The sequence below is a fragment of the Eschrichtius robustus genome, chromosome 2 (assembly GCF_028021215.1).
Source record: "Eschrichtius robustus isolate mEscRob2 chromosome 2, mEscRob2.pri, whole genome shotgun sequence".
Classification (NCBI taxonomy): Eukaryota; Metazoa; Chordata; class Mammalia; order Artiodactyla; family Eschrichtiidae; genus Eschrichtius; species Eschrichtius robustus.
In genome coordinates, this window is record NC_090825.1 from 142,034,176 (window position 1) to 142,051,070 (window position 16,895).

Genomic DNA, 16,895 nt, shown 5'->3' on the forward strand with positions numbered 1-16,895 from the left:
CACATATTTAGAAATGTTTATTGAATAAATAAATATTTTCATGTGGTTTGTTGTATTTTAGACCTTAGTCTATAATAATTTTCTTCCTCATTTGGCCCCCTAAAAAGTGAAACTTAACATCCCATCCTATCCTCATCCTCAGTGTTTTTGTAGGCTCGTGGAACCCCTTTCTTCCCCTTCCTTTATCTTGTGTATTTCCATAGGGAAGGGCAAAGCCAAAGTAATGTCATTGAGCATAGGAGAGGGCATCACAGATGGAAAGGAGAGATAACATATGATGGAGGGCATCAGCATGGTTTCGTGTCTTCTCAAAAGGCGCCTGGCAAAATGAGAGCAGAAACAAGCTAAGCAGATGGTGGGAGTCATCTGCTTTTGCAATTCACTTGTTTATGTTTTGCCTGCCATCCCATCAATTTCAGCTCTTGAGCCCTATAGGCAGGGTCTTGTCCATGGTTATTATTGAAGGTGTCACCTAATGAAGGTTGGGTATTTTATAAACATTGACTCTTTAGTAGTAGATTTTGTTAGGCAGTGCAGGGACCTTCAGGAATTACATAGGATAAACTTGACTTGAACCAGTGATGTTTCAAATTAGTTAGATGACCTTGAATAGAATTGGCCAGAGTTTCCAATGTACATTTTCTCCAACAGCTTTTACTATACTAATTACTCTAGTGGTATCAGGTGGACTCACCATCTGAATGTGAAAAACCAAGCCATTTTTTGGTAGTTGAATATTCCTAAAGCACAGCAGCAGTAGGAGATTTAAACATAAATAGTACATTCATTCAATTAACATTTTTTATAGCAGACACTATTTGTTGGTGGTATAGAATACAAGGAGGAATAGTCCTTGCCTTCTTACCTTATTCTATTTAAACTATAAAGATGAACAAAAAAGGGGGAAAAAATATACATAACTACTTAATTCTGTAGCTCAATCAGATTTGTTTATTGAAAAGTATGTCTGATACTAACTTGGCACAGTCAGTGGTTCTTTTAAGATGACAATATTTTGAATTAGGGCTTAAGCTGACAGAAGTGTTTTGTTTGTGGGTTTTAGCCAACACAAAAGCTTTGAATTTGACAATCACAGGGAGACCAAAGAAACCATTGGTAAAAGCATTAACACCTATGATGTTGTACTTGGATTTTTGTTTACTTAAAATTTTTCTATGATAATAAACTCTGAGAGTATATATTTAAATTTTAATAAAGAATAAAATTTCAATTTTAATATGCTAAAACTAAATTTTTTTACAGAAAAATAGGAAGGCTATAAGAAAACTCCATAATTTATAAATAAATGTGTAAAATGGTGACTATGGATTACCAGGATGCACATTTGATCATACTGATCTATTATGATCATTATCATGGGTGTTAGGTATGTCAGTTTGGCAATGTGTTTTTTATCAATATTTGCGTATTATGTTACAAATATCCACATTGTATGAGTCCATGTTTAGGAGCTTACATCTGTCAGTAACTTGAAGGGTTTGAGATTTTACCCTACTTACAAAGTAACAAGGTAGCTTGCCACAGTATCTTAGGTACAAGCAGAAACATGAGACTTCGGAGCTAGGGACCCATGACTTTATTAGTCCCAGTGCTGCAGGCAGCATAACTTCATGTTTGCATTAGTTCCTCTTGACCTCCAAGTCCCATGGGGCAATGGCAAGATGGACCCAGGCGGATACTATGCACACAGTATATCTGTGTTATTCAGAGGAACACTGATCTTAGGAAACCCCAATCTTTTAAAGGTTCTGCTAGCAAAGCTATTGAATCTTTGCCCCAGAGGGAAAAATTATCTTTATTATATTCTTCAGGAAAAAAATATGCCCTTTGCCCCAGAGGGAGACACTATCTCTATCTTCCAAGGTTGTTCTGCTATATAAACATTCTCGAAAAGATAGTCTGGGACAGAAGCTGTTACAAGACATGTATAAATGCCATGAAGAATTGCCCTGCAAAAATACCATTCACTACTAAACAGGCATGCTAAATAGATTCTTAATTTTAAATAAAATAAACAATAAGCTAAAAGACATAATGAGGACAGTTTATATTTACAATGTGGACAGGATTTTTCCATGAAAATTGATATTGTTTAAACTCCAAGTTTGAGAAGTCACATTCTAACATTTTTTTAAAGAACGTGAACCCAGCTTTGGTATACAGTAAGCAGTCATCCTTCTGACAGAGAGAGACTAAAACTCTTATTAGAATGTTTATGCCAGAAATTTTTTTATTTTAATTTTTATTTATTTACTTATTTATTTATTTATGGCTGTGTTGGGTCTTCGTTTCTGTGCGAGGGCTTTCTCTAGTTGCAGCAAGTGGGGGCCACTCTTCATCACGGTGTGCGGGCCTCTCATTATCGCGGCCTCTCTTGTTGCGGAGCACAGGCTCCAGACGCGCAGGCTCAGTAGTTGTGGCTCACGGGCCTAGTTGCTCCGCGGCATGTGGGATCTTCCCAGACCAGGGCCCGAACCCGCGTCCCCTGCATTGGCAGGCAGACTCTCAACCACTGCGCCACCAGGGAAGCCCCTATGCCAGAAATTTTGAAATAAAATGTTTCATTTCTGAGAAAGATAGACACTGCTTCTTTCAGAAAATGTTAACATTTCAGAATATTAGAACTTAAAATTCTTCAAGAAATTCTGTCATATCAGATTTTTTTTTAATGTTCATTAGCATGATTTCACTTATACAATCCCCATGTACTACACAGGTCCACATGTTGCAATGACCTGGGGTGGCTGAAATTTCTGCTTAAAGTGATGAAAATGGAGGAAAGAGAGATTTCCGGCAAACTTCAGCAACTGAAACCTTACCCATTGTGGTATTTTCAGGTTGAATTTATTTCTCACACTTCTGTCAAATACCTACTCTATGCAATGCCACTTACAGGGAGTTAGGAAATAAGCGATATATAAGATATTGTCCATGCTCTTCAGAAACTCACAATCTAGAAGAGGAGAATAAAAGAAACTCCATTGATCCAGCCATGATGCACTGTACATTTCCTAAATAGTAATAAATCAGTATGAAATCAAAACATATTTAAGATTGATCAAGAGGAAGAAAAGGACGATAATTTCTATGCACCTCTAGAATTTGTTCACCCTTAAAAGCACCAAAGTTAAATTCCTTAATGAAAATGAAAAATGGCTTGATGCAAATGTATAATATGGCAAATCCTGTTTTTTTAAGTTTTTATTTGTGACCTCGGGCAAGTTAGGTAACCTCTGTTTGCCTCAATTTTTTCATCTGAAGATGGACATAATATCACTCTCAATTTTATTCCATTGATCTGCATGTCTCTTCTTACTCCAATATCACATTGTCCTGATTACTGTAGCTTTGCAGTTAAGTTTTAAACAAGGGAAGTGTGTGCCCTCCAACTTTGTTCTTTTTCAAAACTGTTTTGGCTATTCTGGGTCTCATACATTTCCATAAAAAAATTAGGATCAGCCTCACAATTTCTGCAAAAGGTGCCAGCTGGAATTTTGACATGGATCATTTTGAATCTGTGATCATTTTGGGGATTATTACATGGAATTTTGACATGGATCATTTTGAATCTGTGATCATTTTGGGGATTATTACCATCTTAACGATATTGTTTTCCCACCCACAAACATGGGATACATTTTTATTATTTATATCTCCTTTGATTTCTTTCAACAGTGTTGTATAATTTCACTTCTTTTGTTAAATTTACTCCTAGTTTTTCCATCATTTTGATGCTATTATAAATGGAATTGTTTTATTAAGTTCATGTTCATATTGTTCATTGCTAGTGTATAGAAATAAAATGGATTATAAATATTCATCCTGTGCAACCTTGCCAACTTGTTTATTAGTTCTTGTAGATTTTTAGAGGATTTCTCAGGATTTTCTATATTCAAGATTATGCCCTTTATATTGCAAGTATAGATAGTTGTAATTCCCCAGTTCCAATCTGGATGTTGTTTATTTCATTTTCCTATCTAATTGCTCTGGCTAGAACTCACAGTACCTGTACACAGAAGTGGTGCAAGTGGGCATCCTTGTCTTGTTCCTAATCTTAAATGGAAGTATTCAGTCTTTCATCATTAGATATAACATTATTTGTGGGATTTTTATTGATGCCACTTGGCAGTTTGAGGAATTTTCCTTCTATTTCTAGTTGGTTGTTGTTTTTATTATGGAGGAGTGCTGGATTTTGTCAAATGCCTCTTGTGCATCTATTAAAATTACCATGTAGTTTTTGTCATTTATTCCATTGATATGTTGTATGACACTAATTGATTTTAAAAAGCCAAACCACCCACGAGTTTGTGGAATAAATCCCCTTTGGTTATGCTGTATCATTATTTTTATATGTTGTAAGATTTGGTTTGCTAGTGTTTTGTTGAGGAATTTTGCATCTACATTCATAAGAGATATCCATCTGTAGTTTTTTTTTTTCTTGTGATATTTTTGTCTGCTTTTGGTATGAAGATAATACTGACCTCACAGAATAAGCTGGGGATACTAATAATAGTTCCTCTTCTATTTTTGGAAGAGTTCATAAATGTTGGTATTAATTCTTTTTAAAATGTTTGGTAGAATTCACCACAGAAGCCATCAGGTCTTGGCTGTGTGTGTGTGGTGTGTGTGTGTGTGTGTGAAATTTAGAATTACTAATTCAATCTCTTTACTCTTTATAGTTCTTTACTCTTTATAGCTCTACTTAGATTTTCTATTTCTGCTTCAGCTCACTTTCAGTAGTTTATATCTTTTTTAGGAAGGTGTCCTTTTCTTCTAAGTTCTGTAATCTGTTGGCAGAGTAGCTGTACACAGTATTCCCTTATGATTCTTTTTATTTCTGGAAGCCCAGTAGTGATGACTCCCATTTTATTTTTGATTTTATTAATTTGAGCCTTCTCTTTTTTTTCTTGTTCACTATAAAGGTTTTTCAATTTTGTTGACTTTTTCAAAGAAACTGCCTTTGGTTTCTTTGGTTTTCCTTCTTGTTTTTCTATTCTCTATTTCATTAATTCCCACTCTAATCTTTATTATTTCCTTTATCTGCTTGCTTTAGGTTTAGTATGTCCTTCTTTTTCCAGTGTCTTAAGGTAGAAGGTAGGCTACTGACTTGCAATATTTCTTATTTCTTATTTGTAGATGTTACAGCTATAAGTTTCTTTATACCTATTGATTTCACTGCATCCCATAAGTTTTGGTATGTTGTGTCTTCATTTTCATTCATTTCACAGTATTTTCTGTCTTCCTTTGTGATTTCTTCTTTGACCCATTGCTTATGTTGGAGTATATTGTGTAATTTCTTCATATTTGGGAATTTCCAGAATTTGTTATTGATTTCTAATTTAATTCCATTTTGGTTGGAAAAATACTTTGCATGATTTAAATAGTTTTGAGTTTATTGAGGCTTGCTTTATAGTGTAGCATGTGGTCTATCCTAGAGAGTACTCCAAGTACACTTGAGAGAATATATACTCTACTGTAGCTGGGAAGAATATTCTGTAGATGTATGTTAGGTCTAGTTGGTTTATAGTGTTGCTCTAGTTTCTTATTTCTTTGTTGATTTTCTGACTAGCCTAATTCTGACAGTTATCGAAAGTGGGGCCTCAAAGTGTCCAGCTAGTATTATTAATTCCCTATTTCTCTTAAAGTACATTTTGACTCATATTACTATAGCCATTCTTATTATTCTTATTATTCCTGTTTGCATAATTTCCTTTCAACCAGTTTTACCTTTGAGTGTAAAGTATATCTCCTGTAGAGAGCCTATGGTTAGATCTTGTCTTATCTTATCTATCTCATCTTGTCTAGTCTCTCCTCCCCTCCCCTCCCCTTTTCTTTCATTTCCTTTTGTCTCCTCTCCTTTTCCTTTCTTTTCTTTTCCTTTCCTTTCCTTTCTTTTTTTCTTTTGTCTCTTTCTTTTTTTTTCTCTTCTGTTGTTTTCTTTCTCCTTTCCTTTCCTTTCCTTTCCTTTCCTTTCCTTTCCTTTCCTTTCCTTTTCCTTTTCCTTTTCCTTTTCCTTTTCCTTTTCCTTTCTTTCCTCCAGTCTGGCACTCTCTCTTTTTTGATTTAGTTCTTGAATCCACTCACAGTTAGTGTTATCATTCATATATTAGATTTACATCTACCATTTTACTTTCTGTTTTCTATATGTCTCCTGTATTTTTATTATCTCTTCCTTTATTACTGCTCTTTTAAAAATTATTTTAATATTTTCTAGTGTAACATTTTAATTCCATTTATGATTTTTAACTATTTTTTGAGTTATTTTCATATAGGTTGCACTAAAGCTTACCACATACACAATTTATGAGAATATAGTTCAGATTTATACTAAGTTAATTCTAATGAGATATTGAAATGTTACTCCTCTGTAACTCTATTCTTTCTTCCCAGATTTGCTCTTATTGTATACATATTACATCTATATATGTTGCAACAGCGGTAGTACATTACTTTAATTATTACTTTGTGTAATTATATGTCTCTTATAGAAGTTTAGAGTAGAAAAGAGAACAAGTATATATTTACAGGGTTTGTTATGTTAACTTTATTGTTTACCATGTCTAGTCCTCAATTTGTTCCTGTGGATTTTGAGTTCCCACCTGGTGTCATTTCCTTACTTCAATACAGCTTTGCTCCCACCTGCCTCCTGCTATTATTGTCAAATATATCATATTTCTATATCTTACAGGCCCAACAATAAAATTATATGCATATTATTTTATACAGTTGCTTTTTAGATCAGTTAAAAGAAGCAAGGAGAAGAAATATGCACTTAAACTGTCTTTTATAATTACATAAATACCTTTACCTTTATTTTTTCATGTGGATTCAAATTACTGCCTGGGTTCACTTTCTTTCAGCCTGAAGAAATCTCTTTAGTAGTTTTTGTAAGTCAGATCTGCTATCAACAAATTCTCTCAGTTTTTGTTCATGTGGGAATATCTTTATTTCACTTTCATTTTTTTTTTTCACTTTCATTTTTGAAAGATAATTTTCCTGTGTCAGTGATTCTTGGTTGACGGTTTTTGCTTTGAATATATTATCTCACTGGCTTTTGGACTTCATTGTCTCTGGTGGGAAGTCCACTGTTCATCTCATTCAAATTTCTTTGTACATGATTAGTCATTTTTCTCTTTCAGATTTAAGATTTTTCTCTGCCTTTGGCTTTCAACATTTTTACTATGATGTGTCTGGGTATAGATCTCTTTGAATTTATTCTCTTTGGAGTTTGTGGAGCTTTTTGAATGAGTGGATAACTGTTTTTCATCACATTTGAGAATTTTTCAGCCGTTATTTGTTTAAATATTTTTCTCTCTTCTTTTTCTATCTCTTATCATTTTGGTACTCTCATTACATATTTGTTAATGTGTTTAAAAGTACCTTAGCGTTCTCCAAGCCTCTGTTCATTACTCCTCATTCTTTTTTCTCTTTGTTCTTTGGATTGCATAATCTCTACCTACGTTTCAGTTCCCAGTTTCTATTTTCTGCCAGCTCAAATCTAGTCTTGAATCTTTCTAGTGTAACTTTCATTTCAGTTTTTGTACTTTGAAACTTGAGAAATTCCAATTAGTTCCTTCTTAGAATTTCTATAACTTTATCAGTTTTCTTTGTTTATTAAAGTATTATCATCACACCTTCCTTTCCTTCTTTAAGCATTATTTCCTTTAGTTCTTTGAACGTATTTATAATAGCTCCTTGAAGTCTCTGTCTGTTAAGTCCACCATCTGAACCCCATCAGTGTCAGTTTATAGTATCTGCTATTTTTTTTCTTATGTAAGGGTCTCACATTCTTGTTTCTTTGTCTGTCTAGTACTTTTTTGTTGTTGAAAACTGTACATTTTAGAAAATATATTGTAGAAACTTTGGATTTTGATCCCTACCTTTGGAATCTTTTTTTTATTGTTACTTACTTCTTTATTTGTTTAGTGACTCGGCTGAACAATTTTAGTGAAGATTATTTCCCCTACTGTGCACAGCCTCTGAGGTCACCCTTCAGATGGTACAGCCTTGTAACACACACATTCTCTCTGGGATGATAAGTGTTTTAGCAGGATCCTCTTTGACTGTCTCTTTCCACAGTTTCTCTGTTAAGCTGTCTGCCTTTGTTGATACCACACCAGCTATTAGCCTCCATTTATTGCCTGCTGATTATTGTATTGTTTTCAACAATGCTGCAGAGCCTAAATCACTTCAGTGTCTGATCCAATTAAATTCAGTCCTCTTGCGGAAGTAGTCTTTGGCTCAGACTTTAAAGCTTGCTCCAACCCCAAGAGAAATCTTCTTAGATTCTCCCCCTGGTCCTCCCTGGTAAACTTCTATTTCATCTACAATTTAGCTCACTGTTCTCCTGGAGCTAGAAGCCTCCTATTAATTGCTTATCACCAAAATCTCCCTACTTTTTGAAGACACTCTTAGGCTTGAACTTCCCTACACACTATTCTAAATGCAGTTTTCTTGGGGAGAACTTTTAAAGTCTCTGTTCTTATAGCTTACCTCTCCCCTAGGCAAAATCTCTGCATCACTGCTCTGTAGCAGTGAAAGGGAAAAGTGGCCTTCTTTCAGTGATACCCCAGCTTTAGGAGTAAGGCACTAAGTGGAGTTGGTAGCCACTGGTCTTCTCAGATTGCCTTTCCTGGAATAGAATCTTTACCATACCAGTGAGCTGTGGTGAGGGCGACTGGTGCCCCAGTATTCTCAGTCTGCCACTCCTGTAGTAGAGTTTCTGCCCTATGAGTGGGAGCTGGGTAGAGAAAGAAAGCCTCAGACTTCTCAGCTGTTATTGCTTGATATAGAGTTTCTGCAACACAGCGCTGGGGAGAATTAAAAATTTTGGACACCTAACCCTCCCAAAGGGAAGCCATAGTTCTAGACTAGAAGCTGAGGAAAAAGGATGTTTTAGCTATGTTCTTAACTATACATCCCCTTCCATTAGGCCAAGCTGGAGTGGGAGTGAGATTCTTGGTTCAAATACCACAGACTCTTGCTGATTTTAAGAAGATTTAATAGATTTTCTTAAATATTTCTTTTTTAATTTACTGTATGCCCTTAGACAATTTTCACAGATTTTATACAGTTGTTGTTGTTATTTTTAATAGTTTTTGCTAATACGGTTGTGCTGGGAAGATGGTCCACAGAACTCCTTGCTCTTTCATTCTTAAAGTCATTCTACACTTTACTTTTCAATAAAACATTTTAGCAATGTACAAAATAATCTTAATGCTACACATTTTGGAAGAAAGCAACTAGCTACTCTGCAATCTGCCTTACTCATTACAACAGGAAATAATGTTTTTTTATGCCTTCTGCAAATAAAGGCAGAGGTATCTTCTTACTGGTTTCTCAAGTTTTGTGAGAAAACTTCAACCTGACCTGGAATAACCATGGAAACTTTATGGAAACAACAGTAAGATAGGTGACTTCATAAGGTCATTTTTATGACAGACACTGGACTTTTCCCATAAATATTTCCTATTTCTAGGCAAAGCTCCTCAGAGTGTGGGTCTTTATTCTGTCCCATCATGCAATTTCACATTTACTTCAGTCCAATGGTAAAGGAGATCAGAAGGTGCCTTTTCCAATCCAAAAAGTCCAAATTATTAGAAGGTTTAGACTGCAGGCATTCAATTTTTGAAGGCTGGCCTGACATAAAATTTTGTTTTTATTCTCATCTGAATGAGTTTCCTGCCCTGTATTTTCAATTGAATTAGAGAGAACTTATTTGTTCATGACAAGCACTGACTTTTGAGCAGGTGGGTTAATCACAAGATTTCACCAAAGCCAGATTTTTATTTTAACATAATTTTTTCAAAGCCTTAAGCAAAAGCTTTTTTTTAAAAAAAAAACTAGCTTAAAATGCTCAAATAGTGTTTTTCAACTAAGGGTGATTTTATCCCCCAGCCCTCTAGCCCTTGGAGGCATGTTTGGTGATGTCTAGAATCATATTGCTTTCACAATGATAGGAAAGTGCTACTGGCATCTAGTGAGTACAGAGGCAAAGGATGGTGGTAAATAGTGTATAATAAAGAGGAGAGTCCCCATAACAACAGCAAAATAATAATCCAGCCCAATGTGCCAATAGTGCAAAGTTTAAAAAAGCTTGATTTAGAGAACATCAGCAGTTCTCATATCCATACAACACTAAATTTGTTCTCTAATGCTAAGGACAACTAACTAATTCTCAATTTCTACACCTTTGATATATCTTAGAGATATAGACAGTCTAGTTACATTAATTCATTGAAATAATTGGTTTCATAACAGTCCCTAAGGATACTTTTCCTTACCTTTCTCCAGGAGATGATACAAACTAACAGCCTCACTATGATCTAACAAATCATACCAGTGACTTTCCCTAGAGAAATAATAATTGTCAGCTATACATGTTAACAAATACTCAGCAGGAAAGTACAAATGCAAAACACTTCTAAACAAAAGCAATGATACTATCCAAAGCCAAACTCCTGAGTTTCATACTTGATTTCCTCATTCTTTCTCATATCCAAATTATCAATAAACAAGTATCTTCATTTTTTTCCTCTGTTATAACCAGCCTCCAAGATGTCCCCCATGATTTTTGTTTCCTGGTATTCATACCTCTGTGTACTTTCCTCACATTGAATTGGGTGGCCTCTGAGACCCCTAGGCATTGCAGAAATGATGGTGTGTGACTTCCACACCTGGGTCCCCTTTGCTCTCTTGGATCACTTGCTCTGGGGGAAACTAACTACACTGTCATGAGGACACTCAAGTTATCTTCTAGTGAGGTCTAAAAGGTAAGGAACTGAGGCCTTCTGCCAACAACCAGCACTGAATTGCAAGGTACATGGTGAGCCACTGTTTAAAAAAAAACTCTCCAGCTTTATTCAAGCCCTCAGATTGAGTGCATTTCTGGTGAGCATCATGATTGCAACTTCTTGAGAGATCTTAAGCCAAAACCACTCAGCTAAAGTGATTCTAGATTGGTGTAAACTGTGTGAGATAACAGAAATGTGTGAGATAGTAAATGTTGACTTACACTGCTAAAGTTTGGGGTAATTTGTTATGCAGTAATAGATAACTAATCTAACACTCTGAAAACCATTTAGTTTTCTGAAAACATACAGAATATCTCTTTTTAATATCTCTGAAAACCATGTATTTTTCTCCATCCTTCCTGCCAGTGTGGTTCAGACCACGATCCTATGCAGTCAAAAAACCTGTGAAGATAATTAGTGTTGCTGATCAAACTGCCTGCCCCCTTGGGCCTCAGCATGGGCCTCTGCAATGCTGTGTAGCACTGTCCCTATGAAGTAAATGTTCCTCAACAAATTTACCTGGGCTCCAGAGCGTTACATCTCTTGGTGGTACACACACATATACCCTTCTCCCCTACACACACACACCACAGTCATTTTTTTCACGGTAAGAAAGGATCCAATTGGAAAAAGCTAAGGTGTGTTCAGTAGTCTCTACATTGTTCCAAGGGTCACTGTTGATCTGTGAGACCTTGGTGTTCCAGTGGGAGAGAATATTCAGATTCCTGTTCCTTTGTATTCTGTTCCTCTTTTTTTTTCCTATCTCGCAAACTTTCCAATCAGAAATGTTTTAGACCTTCATTTTAGTCCCACTCCTCCTTATTTTTAATGATTAAATTACATGAGATGAAGTTTGTATCAGTGAAAATAGATATGAGTAAAGGTGACCACCTCTTCTCTGAGCAGCATCTTAGCCCTAAATATAATGCTGTGAGTTCAAATTAGTATTGTTCAGCTCCTATCACCAGCAGTACTGAACCCTATTTTCTCCCTACACAAAAAATGTCCTTAACTTGGCACTTGTATCACTACCCTGTGATGGAATGTTTGCTTATATATCTTTCTCGTTCCACTTTAAAGTCCCTGGGTCCCTGTTAACTGTTATAGTCACATTGCCTAACTCAATTTTTGGCACACACTAGATGATGAGTACTTGTACTACTGCATGAATAAATAAATGAATTAGTTAATTAAGCACATAGATAAAAAGAGTATGACTGATGTTGTTAAAAATCTTACTATCTTCTTTATTTTTTCCTCTTTCCTTTTTCAAAAGTCTCAGATTCTGATGTAGTGACTGAGAAATAATCATGGGATTTTTGTTGAAGTAATTTGTTGCTCAGTGTCCTGTCTATTGATATTTACATACATCAGAACCTTTTTTTTTTTTAAATTTATTTATTATTTATTTTTGGCTGTGTTGGGTCTTCGTTTCTGTGCGAGGGCTTTCTCTAGTTGCGGCAAGCGGGGGCCACTCTTCATCGCGATGCGCGGCCCTCTCACTATTGCGGCCTCTCTTGTTGCGGAGCACAGGCTCCAGACACGCAGGCTCAGTAGTTGTGGCTCACGGGTCTAGTTGCTCCGCGGCATGTGGGATCTTCCCAGACCACGGCTCGAACCCGTGTCCCCTGCACTGGCAGGCGATTCTCAACCACTGCGCCACCAGGGAAGCCCCATCAGAACCTTTTAATGATACTCACTGGGCTCCCACCAGAATCATATTGTAGCTTCCACTGCTCAATAAAGTGAAATTAGAGCACAATTTCTATAGAACTACCCCATCTGTAGAATGTGTGGAAATATAGCATCATTCTAGACTGGAACAATATATATTTTTTAAGTTTTCATAAAATAAAGAGCAAAGAGTTTTCTCAAGGATCCAACTGCTTTTATAAGGATAAAAAGAATATGGGTGTTAGAGCATCTCCAACTTAAAGTAATTCTCTATCTACTAGGTACCTTATTTATGACCACATGACATTGGAAACTTCAGTATTACAGGATTCCCCTGTTTCGGCCTTTACTTCACTCTCCTAGTAAGGAGCAGGCATCATGTACTACCCCAGGGTCTTTTATTTTAATTGAAATAAAATTGGTCATATTATATTATTCTGTTGTAGTTGCAGGTATGCAACATAATAATTTGATTTTTATATACACTACAAAGTAATCACCATTCTAAGTCTTAGTTACCATCCTTCACCATATAATTGACCACCTTCACCAATTTCATGTGCCCTCCCAATCCCCTTCCCTTCTGATAACTACCAATCTGTTCTCTGTATCTATAAGTTTTGTTTTGTTTTACTTCATTTGTTCATTTGTTTTGTTTCATATTCCACATGCAGGTGAAATCATATGGTATTTGTCTTTCTCTGTCTGACTTATTTCACTAAGCATAATGCCCTCAAGGCATTATCCATGTTTTCAGATAAATGTTCTTTTTTATAACTGAGTAGCTTTCCATTGTGTGTGTATATATATAAATACACACACCATGTCTTCTTTATCCATTCATCCATCGATGGACATTTAGGTTATTCCCATATCTTAGCTATGGTAAATAATGCTGCAAGGAACATAGGCGTGCATATATTTTTTTTTTAAATTAGTGTTTTCATTTTCTTTGGATAAATTCCCAGAAGTGGAAAAGCTGGATCATATGGTAGTTTCATTTTTTATTTTTTGAGGGACCTCCATACTGTTTTCCATAGTGGCTGCACCAATTTACATTTCTCCCTTTTCTCCACATCTTTTCCAACACTTGTCATTTCTTGTCTTTTTGATAACATAGTCATTCTAATAGGTGTGAGGTGATACATTATTGTGGTTTTGATTTGCATTTCCCTAATAAAGATGTTGAACATCTTTTCATGTGCCTGTTGGCCATCTGTATGTCTTCTTTGGAAAAATATCTATGTAGATCTTCTGCCCATTTTTTAGCTAGACTGTTGTGGCTTTTTTTTTTTTTTTTTTGCTATTGAGTTGTTTGAATTCTTTATATATTCGGGATATTACCCCTTATTGTATATATAATTTGCAAATAATTTCTCTCATTCAGTGGGTTGCTTTTTGATTTTGTTGATGGTTTCCTTTGCTGTGAAGAAGCTTTTTAGTTTGATGTAGTTCCCTTGTTTATTTTTCCTTTGCTGCCTTTGCACTGGGGATCATATCCAAAAATTCCATGCCAAGACCAATGTCAAGGAACTTACTAGTTCTATGTTTTCTTATAGGTCTGTGTTTGCTTCTAAGAGTTTTATGGTTTCAGGTCTTGCTTTAAGTCTTTAATCCATTTAGAGTTCACTTTTGTGTATAATGTAACACAGTGGTCTAGTTTCATTCTTTTGCATGTGTCTGTCCAATTTTTCCAACACCATTTACTGAAGAAACTCTCCTTTCCCCATAGGATAATCTTGGCTTTTTTGTTGTAGATTAATTGACCACATAATGTGTAGGTTTATTTCTGGCTCTCTGTTCTGCTCCATTGATTTATGTGTCTCTTTTTCTTCCAATACCATACTCTTTTGATTACTATAGCTTTGCAGTATAGTTTAAAGTAAGGGCATGTGATATCTCCAGGTTTGTTCTTCTTTCTCAAGATTGCTTTGGCTATTGGAGGTCTTCTGTAGTTCCACACAAATTTTAGAATTATTTGTTCTAGTTCTGTGAAAAATATCATTGGACTTTTTATAGCAATTGCATTTCCAGGGTCTTATATGTTGGCTAGAAGTTCTCAAAACAGGGAGTTTATAGATTTTTAAAAATTCAACTAGCAACTTTTAGAAGTAACTTATCTGTGAATTTTTCTAAGCAGATGATTTTGTTCTTCCTGTATTCTAAGCTAACAGAGTACCATGCTTACAGTTAAAATTATTTTATCAATTAACCTTCCATCATCAATCTAATAAAGAGTTAATGGGCTAATTTTCCATTTCCATTTCATGTTAAATTGAGTCTATTTCCTGCCTTATTGGGGTCTTCTTAAAAATCTGAATGTATAGCCATGATACCCGTAATTCACTTCAGGAAAAGAAAATCAGGGTTAATTTTGCAGTGACTATATCTTATTCCTGTGGGGGAAAAAAATAGAATGTCTGTGTTGTTGCTTAGGAAAAAAAGCTGCTTAAGTAGCACCATGCTTTAGGATGTTGAGTACGTATTTGAGTAAATGAGTGAATGAATGAACATTGAAATGGTTGTCTTTTCTCTTTAGATGTTCTACTGCTTAGCCTCATGGTTATTTGGTACAATTATTACCCTTTCAATAATAAAAGGTGATAGTTGGATCACCAGAAAACATGGATTACCTTTCAGAATTTAGACCCCTAAATTATCCTATGAATTAGATATAAAGAAAAAGTATTCATCAGGGTTTCAGTTCCTTCATTCACATACTCATTGGGTTTTTTTTATTTGTTTATTTTATTTTATTTATTTATTTTTTAACATCTTTATTGGAGTATAATTGCTTTACAGTGGTGTGTTAGTTTCTGCTTTATGACAAAGCGAATCAGCTATACATATACATATATCCCCATATGTCCTCCCTCTTGCATCTCCCTCCCATCCTCCCTATCCCCCCCTCTAGGTGGTCAGAAAGCACCAAGCTGATCTCCCTGTGCTATGCAGCTGCTTCCCACTAGCTATCTGTTTTACATTTGGTAGTGTATATATGTCCATGCCACTCTCTCACTTTGTCCCAGCTTATCCTTCCCCCTCCCCGTGTCCTCAAGTCCATTCTCTATGTCTGCGTCTTTATTCCTGTCCTGCCCCTAGGTTCTTAAGATCCTGCCCCTAGTTTCTTCAGAACCATTTTTTTTTTTTTAGTTGCCATATATATATATGTTAGCATATGGTATTTTTTTTTTCTCTTTCTGACTTACTTTACTCTGTATGACAGTCTCTAGGTCCATCCACCTCGCTACAAATAACTCAACTTCGTTTCTTTTTACGGCTGAGTAATATTCCATTGTATATATGTGCCACATCTTCTTTATCCATTCATCTGTCGGTGGACACTTAGTTGTTTTCTGAGGGAGGACTTTGTTATTAGACCAAATGAGTCTGTCTCCTTTATTTCCAACTGTGGGAAGCTGGACATGTTACTGTATCCCCCGAGCTTCGGTTATTTCATTTGTTAAATGGAAATAATTATACCCAATTTAGAGAATTTGTGTGAGAGTTAAATATAATTAAATTAAATAATGTATCCATGTAAATAGTATGAATACTCAGTAACTAATATTTTTATTATTATTAACAACTTTAAATTTTAAATAATTTTGCTTAGAAATAGATTAGTTCTAGATAATTAACTTTCTTAAAATCTCTATAGTTCTTTGATAGAGAATAAAACTTTTCAAAATGTTTCTTCTTCTCTAAATAAAGAGACTACCTCAATTACAATAGATTTATGGATTTGCCAGTGTGTACAGCTTGCATGGCACACCTTGGCTTTGCTGATTGGCTCCATTCTGGGTTAGTGTCTTTTCTTCTGACCAGGGGAATTAGTGAAATGGATTTGGTGCCTGCTGACTGGTAGTTCATCCTGTGCCCATCAATATTGTGTTAGGGACTTTGTGCATATTTTCCATAAGAGTGCTTTCAGCTGGTAGTTCAGCCAATAGTCCTTTCCACTCTGATAGTTTCTGTTTGTGGCTTAAATTACCCCCATCCAAATGCTGGCTTCAGATACTATGCTCATCTCCCAGACCAACAACATTGTTTAGTCCAGTCTCCCAACAAAGTGAAGGAGAAACTCAGGGTAAAATTTTTCTGTTCATACATCCTGAATCCATCTCCCACCACTGAGGTACTATGTTTAACCATTACATGTCTTTTGCCTGGAGAAAATTTTTTAAAAACCTCCCAAATCTGTAATTTCAAAGATATAATTTTATTTTGTGTAGCATAACCCCATTTACATGAATTTAATTATCCTTACCAGGAGAAATAACTCCTGATTGCTTTATTGCTTTGAAACATAATGAAAAGTGTATGGTCATTGAAGCCACAGAGTTCTGAGATTCAGATTAGTTCTCCAGTACAGAAAATGTATACAAATACACAAAAACAAAAACA